Below are 8,104 nucleotides of genomic sequence, written 5' to 3' on the forward strand. Positions count from 1 at the left end.
GCATCACGAATGTTGTGACAACTAATCGTGAGTACCAAACGCACAAATACAAACGCAGATGCATTGCACATAATGCTTATAGCACGGCCGCCGGCGAGGCCCCAGGTCGGGCCGATGAGACTTCAGCGTGAGGTACCGGCCAGCTACATAAAATAAACGAAGATGCAAAACCTCAAAACGCTAAAACGTCAGCCCGCCTGAAACGAAAACACAACTGTTATCGGAAGCGGCGCTTCCACCAGGGGCACCGCGTCCCACCCCGGGTGCCGACAATACCAACGTGGAAAGCTGGGTAGTCGCACCCTCTCCCCCTAAAAAAGAACAGAAAAAATACAAAACGTCACACACTCATCTGAAACAGACACAACAGCCATCTTCGAACGCGGCACCTTCAGCGGGGGCTCAGTGGCCCACAGCCCGGTCGGCTTCAATGCATGCCGCCAGACTGTGCGGGGCGGACGACCGACGAGCGGCGGCCGCCGAGTACCCGTGTTCCAGGGTCTTGTCGGCCTTACAGTGACGGCCAGCCGCCACCCTCGCTCGGCCGCGCAGACTTGTGCTGGTGCGACGCGCCTCGCTGGTGGGCTGCACGCCTATCCTAGTCGCTTTCTGGGGGCCTCTATGATCCACCACTCAGATGGAGGAGGGACAGCATCGTGTCAGTGGTCAGTCTCCCCCCACTTTCGCAAGAAAGTGCCCACCGCGCTTCCCAACAGCCCATCTTCTTCGCTGAGGGCCATCGTGTTGATCCCTCTAACCAATGCTGGAATAGCTGGGACGTCACCGTCGCAGTGGAGCTCTGCTGGCGTAGACCATCAATGGCTTGGCCTGCGGATTGCTGCGGCACCAGCTGCAGGTGCAGGGCGTCGCTGACGCCGCTAGCTGGCTCAGCAGTTGGCTCTGCGGCGGTGGCAGCGGCGGCAGACACCCTGGATGGCACCAATGGGTCGGACGGCGGTCGAAGGTGGAGACGAAATCTGAGGTTCATGGAAAGCCTGGACCATTATGCGGACAGGAGGACGTTTCACAGATCCTTCTCAATGCCCACAGAAATGGATCGCAGCACAGGCTCATCTTGACGTGTCGCACACCGTGCACCCTAAGGTAAACTCAATTAATCATGGGCAGTGCATTCATCTCTCACATTTCGACAAAGCTCTCGCAAAACCTTGGTTCGGCGCAACATCTTTTTGATATCTGAACACCTTCTCTTCTGTCAATCCAGCGGTTAAGTTTCCTATTCAGTTGAGGTTCTCCAGTCCTTGTTAGCGTATTTTCAGGTTAGATTGTGCCGATTTTTTACTACCCGGCTCGCATAAATTTTGCCCCCAACCCGCATAATTGTTGCAAATTATCTTGCGAAACTTCGCATCTGTTTCAGTCATAACACTTAACACACCACGTCATTAATCTGCCGTATGGAAATGACCTGAATATTCGTCACATTCATGCGTGCCAGACCCGTGTGCGAAGAAATTCTGTTTAAACTTGATCTAGGTAACTTTAAATTCTCTTGAAAATTAAATGACGCGTGGGGCTGAGGGGACAAGGCAGGTATCAGCCCACTAACCTAGGTGCAGAACGGGTGATGCCTTCCTGTCACTTTCGGTATCTTCTCCACAGTAATTCCGAAGCTTTCCGGACATTTTGAGCTTCAGTCCATGTTACGTCAATGACCTTGACATGTCTTAGCTGAGCCATTCTCACTGAGAATGAATTGGCACGTTGGAAGCTACGCCAAAATAACTTCCGTTTATCAAAAGCGAAGGGTAGCTTTCTTAGTGAAGCTGTCTACTGCTCTCTAAATTGTCGTTGGATGTCATCATAATGGCGTAACCCGACCTTTGCTTTAACTTGAGCTACATGCAAATTATATTTTTTATCAACACATGTTGGTATATTTTGTCAGACAGGCTGACAGACAGATGACAGGTGACAGACGGCAGATGACGAATGACAGATAGACAGAGAGGCAGACAAAGCAGAGACCGTTTGGTAGGCAAGGAGGTACACCTGTCGAAGTGTGGTTTACCTATTGCGATGAACATCAGGTCTCTTCTGGCGTCCGCCGATGCACCGTCGGTGGCTGGCGATCCCGCTCCACGGGTGTCCTTTGTCACGGCTAAGCTGTGCTTGCATACACCGGTCCTATGGTTGCCCTGGCACAGGCATACCCCAAGACTGGCGTCCACCAGATGCTTGCCTTGCTCGTCACCGGCTATCATTAGAAAGGTAGCGTGATCCAGCTGCGAGGAACACGCACGTAAGTAATGAGCAAGGCAAGGGAATGATTGTAGTTGACGCGAATTAGGCGAATTGTAGTTAATTGCAGAATAATTAAATTGCAGTTGATTGCAGTTAACGCGTAAACGCGGATTATCTGCATGAAGGGTTTCGCCTATAGGTTCCTCTTCATACGTGTCAATTGTCTCGTTTTCCCTTTTGAATCGCTTTTTGTCGGTGATGTGATTTGACCGCCCGTGTAACCAGCCGAAGAGAATCCTGATTTCCCCCCGATTTTAGGCTCTGGTTACTTGACCGATTCTTCACTGGCACAAACGACAGTCCCACGATTCCAGAACCTTCTCAGCATTCAACCTGCATAAAGGCAACAAGTCCAATGACTGATTTATTACATTAGGTGAATGTCATGTTCGTTTTTTGTAGTTACGTACACAAATCTGATTTTCGCCAACACGGCCAGAATTTGGCTCCTTTCGGACTTCTTATCGATCAGCAGATAGTAGATGCACGCAGCAATAGCCCACCTCAAAAGAAGGTGGTTTAGGAATGATGCAGTTTTCAGTGCCAATTTTCCCTGTTCGGATTGCATACGCAAGTGACAGTTGTTGGCGGTCACGGACTCGCTTATCAACTGCAATGATTAGCAGATTACTACTGTTGGTGTAACATCTGTTACAGACTGGCTAGTTGGGAACGACTGCAAATGGTGGCGAACATATTTCCTCGCCGACGATGTACAGACTTATGAAACAAGTTTCCGTGCTGATATGTTGCTATCAAATGCCACTTTCCTGGGGCTTCACAGCTGGTATCACATCTTTACACCGCCTGATGCATGCCCACTTCTGGGTCACATCAACATGTTCCCGGCTGGCCGGTCTAATGCGACGCCCTCGGGTGGGGTCAATTCGATACCCTGGAATTTCAAATACTAAGGGAGCTAAAAACACTAAGGGTCATGACATTCAGGTCATGACATTGAAGTCTATATAGGGTTAAACTCTGGATTGCTCTCCAAAATGTCATCAGATCTCCCCATGCAGCCACTTTAAACACACGCCTGGGTCGCCCGTTGAATACCCCTCGCTCGGGAGGCGGCCAAGCTAACCCTCTGAGATCTCAAAAATCAACGTAGCGAGAAATGTCAAATGCATCGGGTGGATTAGCCTGTACCTTCCTCATGAAACCGCCGTGTTGTAAGCGAAGGGTCAATGAAGTCAGTGACCTTTATTTACCTTTATAATGTCAGGGTGACCAAATAATTGCTGGTCCCTACCTTGAAAAGTGTGGGGGGGGGGGACATTGGCCCCCTGGCCCCACTGTTCCCAAACGCATGCCTGTTAAGTGAGTTGTCCAGTATGAGAGCGACCTGGCTTTGACCCCGTTCTGACCTTCGCACCTGGCTCAAGATCAATGGGATTAGTTGCGATCCTAACTGCAGTTCTACAGTTCTCTGAGAAGTTATCTCAGAGATACATGGTTTCGCCTAACACTTCGTTGTTGCATTAAATCGGGCGATACCCTGGGAACTGTTGCCGCTGACAGCCATGATTTGACTTTAACCCGCTCTAGGTCAGCGAGTAATAACTACCACTTGTCTCCGTCCCACCCTGCCCAAGATTTCAGCTAATGCGTGCAGGATGAGCATTTTACGCATGACCTCCCTTGCGATATCCACTCTTAATGGTCGTCATTTCCCAGTTCAAGAGCCGGTCATGGTTTGACGGGTCTGTTTGATCGTTCGGACCTGTCAATGGCAACGTGCCAACATGTATGTCGTAATTCACCGTTTGTGCGGCAGGCAGTAGTCTTGAGACGTTTGCACCACGCCCGTGGTGTACTTTCAAAATGGCCATGCTCCAATTATTCGGCATTTTAACATATGCAGTCTGGTCATAGAATGGTGCTGAATAATATATATGTCGTAAGCACTCGACGGTGTTTTAGAGAACAAACACCTGGATACTTCTGGTTACATGTTTGAAAGTCCAGCACGCAACTTATTTTGATTAGCGGTCGTTTATCGATTGCAGCTCTCTTCCATGCTGGAATGTGTCGCATCGCTCAACTTCGCCCTGACGAGGGAGTCGATACGCTCCCCTCCCCCCCCCCCCACACTAAGGGTCAGAATACCTTTCCAGAATGTTGCGTAATCTGGTTAAAATTTGCATCGGCATATGTGGCATCTATAACACGTGTTTTGACACCAACAATGTGTCTCTAGTTTTTTCTGGTTGCGGAGCTGCGGCGGTATTTGAGGAGCACTGTATGTTGGTCCGCCCGCCGCTCAGCACCCGCCTCAGCGGACGTCGGGCGGCCATCGACGGTGTCGCGGGGCGCTCGTGGCGGGCCGACATTGTTACATTAATGGAGCTATATATCATAAGCGATCTTCAAAAGGGACACAAATATGCATGGTAGCACTCCAACTTAAGCAAGAAACACGCCTGAACAGACATGTTGTGTCGCTCCAGGCACGGTCTAGTACGTATGAGGCTGTTAAGCTGATAAAGTTCGATTTTGAGGAAAATCAACAATTGATTTGACAAAATAGAATCAGTTATTGGCCTACGCATGCCAAATTTTTTACCAATTACGAGATTTCGTTGGGGCCAATCTACTGGAGTCCTTCGCTGAGCTTCATCTTCATGGGCTGGGAAATGGCATGAGGTTTGCACGGACCCCTCCATCAGTCCGCGTTATGAAAAACGGCGAATCAGGGCGAGGCTTAAGCGGACATTTGGACCTTAGGTATACATAACATTACGAATAGTGAACCGTCCTGATCCCACGTTGAACACTCTTGGGTATGCATCACACGTCACACTTTTCTTATGACGTCACCCGCTTTTGACGGGCGTCCGACGCATTAAAAAACAAATTGTGTAAACTAATCAAAATAGGGTGACTAAAGGAAGATAGATGGCTTGCGCCGGTGTTCTTTTCACGGGCATGAGCACAGCTGAAAGGAGGGAGAAGGGAGCAAAGCGGCAAGTCTCTCAGCAAAGACTTGTCGTTGCACGGAAAGAAAAAAGTGTCCAAACTTTCACTCTACCTTAGCGCGAACTGCATACTGATTGGGATGCTCCTGTCCCACTGCAAACTCGACATAACATAGATATAAAGTCTCTACGTTTATCTTTTGTAAGTTGTTCAGTGCATTAGCAAGGAGCATTATTCAAATAGATAAGACAGTAGTTATAGCCTTATTCCTCAGCTAAAAACCAGGAGAGTGGAGATGTAGTTGCTGCTGATTCGATAAAGGCATGTTGTCGAAATATCAACCCAATTATATTCCCCATTGTCCTGGTTTCTCTCCGAGAACTAGGGCTATTACTTTCGTCTCGTCTAGTTGAACTTTTGCTTTTAAATTTATACTTGAAATAGGTAGGTCGAGACCAGCGCCAAATTGTAATTCACTTAATTGGTATAAAGTTATCCCTGAGTTGCTTTTTCTAATCTGCACCTGAACGATTTGGTAAATCGCAATGATCTGCTAAGCCCATCATTACATACCGCTGGTGCTTGACTCAGTCCAACCAGTTGTCGAGTCAGCTACATTCACAGGCAAGGCTAGGTCAGTGGTCTATGACGACCTTTGATGGCAAAAGTTGGCGTGCAGAGAAGAGTGAGCGACAAGTTGACATTGAGCGACGGATGCAAAGAAACAAAATGTGCTGCCAAGCACACATAATAGATGTTCTGAGGTATAGGTGAACTTAAAACGATAAAAACTGACGACTTTTCGGGAAAACATGTCAACTAAAGGAAACGGAACGGCACTATCATATCTACTTTATTGCGACGCATGACTTGTGAGCGCCACTTGCTTAGCTGAACTCTATGTAAGTAATTGGTTGGACATGGCCTGGACACCGAAATTTAATATTACCTTCGAAACAAGTGAGACATTGGCTAAGTACATAAAACATCCGGAGCACGGCGCAATAACTAAGTAGCTATTCCGAAAAAAATGCATCTTGGTGTGGCGTGTTCATGTACCTGTCAGGGCGAGAGTCAAAGACGTCATCCTCCGAAAAATTGTTCCGCGGCTGAGCTAATATTTGCGTGGTGGTGAGAAGCCACCCGTTGGCACGGTCTCGGGTGGTAGGCTGACTGCTATGGCGGCTTCCAAAAGGCAGTTGGACACGTTGGACTTGGGGAGGGCTTCGGACAGGTGCTTTTGGGGTGGACGCGCGTTATATGCGTCTGCTTAGATATGTATTTGTCGTGATATGCACGTAAGTGGTGTTGAGAGTCTAGTTCTAGTCCCTCGGGATAGCAGTCTCGATAGAGCGGGCTGATATACCAATATAATGTAGAAATTGGAGCTGGGGATCTATGGGGTCGAGGAACATCTGCAAACCAATGCCTCTCAGCTTCACACACAGCGTGCTGCATTTGTAAGGGTTTCAAAAAAACAGGTGACATTAGCGGCGTGCAGGCCGGCAACGCGCGCACGTGTGCGCGGGTCAGACAGCCTGAGGACGCTGAGTCAACTATAGGCTGGGCGTGCAGTTGGCTCTAGACCAGGCGCGGCCTGCATTGCGCGGTTGTCTTCAGGTCTTGACGCTCTCTGGTGGCTTAGATTGGACACCAATCCTTGAAAGGGCCCCAAACGAGCGAATCCAAGGATAACGACCTGCACGCAACGCCCCTCATTGCCATTGTCTGGCCTCGCTCAGTCAAACCGTGTTGGTTTGGGCCGGTTCGGCGCCGGGTTGTCGAAGTCTGGCTCAATTTTGGCGAGTGCTTTGTAAATTTCCTTCGCAATAAACAAATTTTACGTTCCCATGGCAATCGAATGATTAAAGCTATGTCTTCTCAGCTTATGATATTGCAGGAAAACGGACGTGATCGCATAGTCAACGATAGGCCGTCCAAGTTGGAAGTGGGTAGGGGGGGGGGGGGGCGACCTATCCTTGGGTGCTTTTTTCCAGTACCCCCGCCCCTGAACTCATAGCGCTCATGTGAAATCTTTGGAAAGTTGTAAGTTCAGTCCCTTCCCATGGGGCCCAATTCCCGTGCCTTGGGTTGATCAGCCACTTCACGTGCCACTGCCATGAAAAGCATGCAGCCCAGCTTTGACACATATAAAATCATTGTCGCTGAAACCTGAAGGAAGCAGTGATCATGAATTTTTAATTGTTCAGCTCCCATACGACGTGGCGCCCGGGCCGCCAGGGCATAATTTGTATCAGCGTTAAAGACCAGCTCAACGGCACAGCGGTCTCGCTCGTTATGTTGCTGGTGCGCATGTGGATCTGTTACCGTCACGCATTTGGCCATTTCACCCTGGCAATCAAAACGTCGTGATTGCTACGTGATTGATCTAGGAGGCGTTGCAGCCAAATTTTACGCCCGCCGCCCATGTGGCCCCAGCTGGCCAACCAACTGCCGGCGCACTACGTCACACATGGATGCCACGCCCCTTGCGACACGACTGTATAAAACCTGCTGACCGACCCAGGAGAGCTGTCACGCTTGTGGTCTCTGGCTAGGGCCCAGGTCGTTGGCCTGACCCACAGTTCGCCAATCACATGGAGACGACCTTGCGGAGAGTGCCTGCACCGCACGTGAGTTTCCTCAACAGCTTTTCGGGTGGGGCAGCCAGGGACCCGTGGCAGCGTGCACACGCGTTGTGCGGAATGTGAAGAGCTTTGCGAACCTCCCTGGCTAAGGGGCGGAAGAAAAATTATGCGATGAACAGGGCAAGCCCACCTGAGAGTTGCGTTCAAGGCTCACGCCACCAGGTGCACAGCCAGAGCATTAGTAAGGGGAGGGGGCACAGGGCCGACAAAAGAGCCCCCTGATGGTGAAAGGATCCTCCGCGAAGAAAATCATTGAATATGGCCAACTT

This window comes from Pollicipes pollicipes, unplaced genomic scaffold (assembly GCF_011947565.3).
Source record: "Pollicipes pollicipes isolate AB1234 unplaced genomic scaffold, Ppol_2.1 Scaffold_5724;HRSCAF=6776_pilon_pilon_pilon, whole genome shotgun sequence".
In the NCBI taxonomy this organism is placed as follows: domain Eukaryota; kingdom Metazoa; phylum Arthropoda; class Thecostraca; order Pollicipedomorpha; family Pollicipedidae; genus Pollicipes; species Pollicipes pollicipes.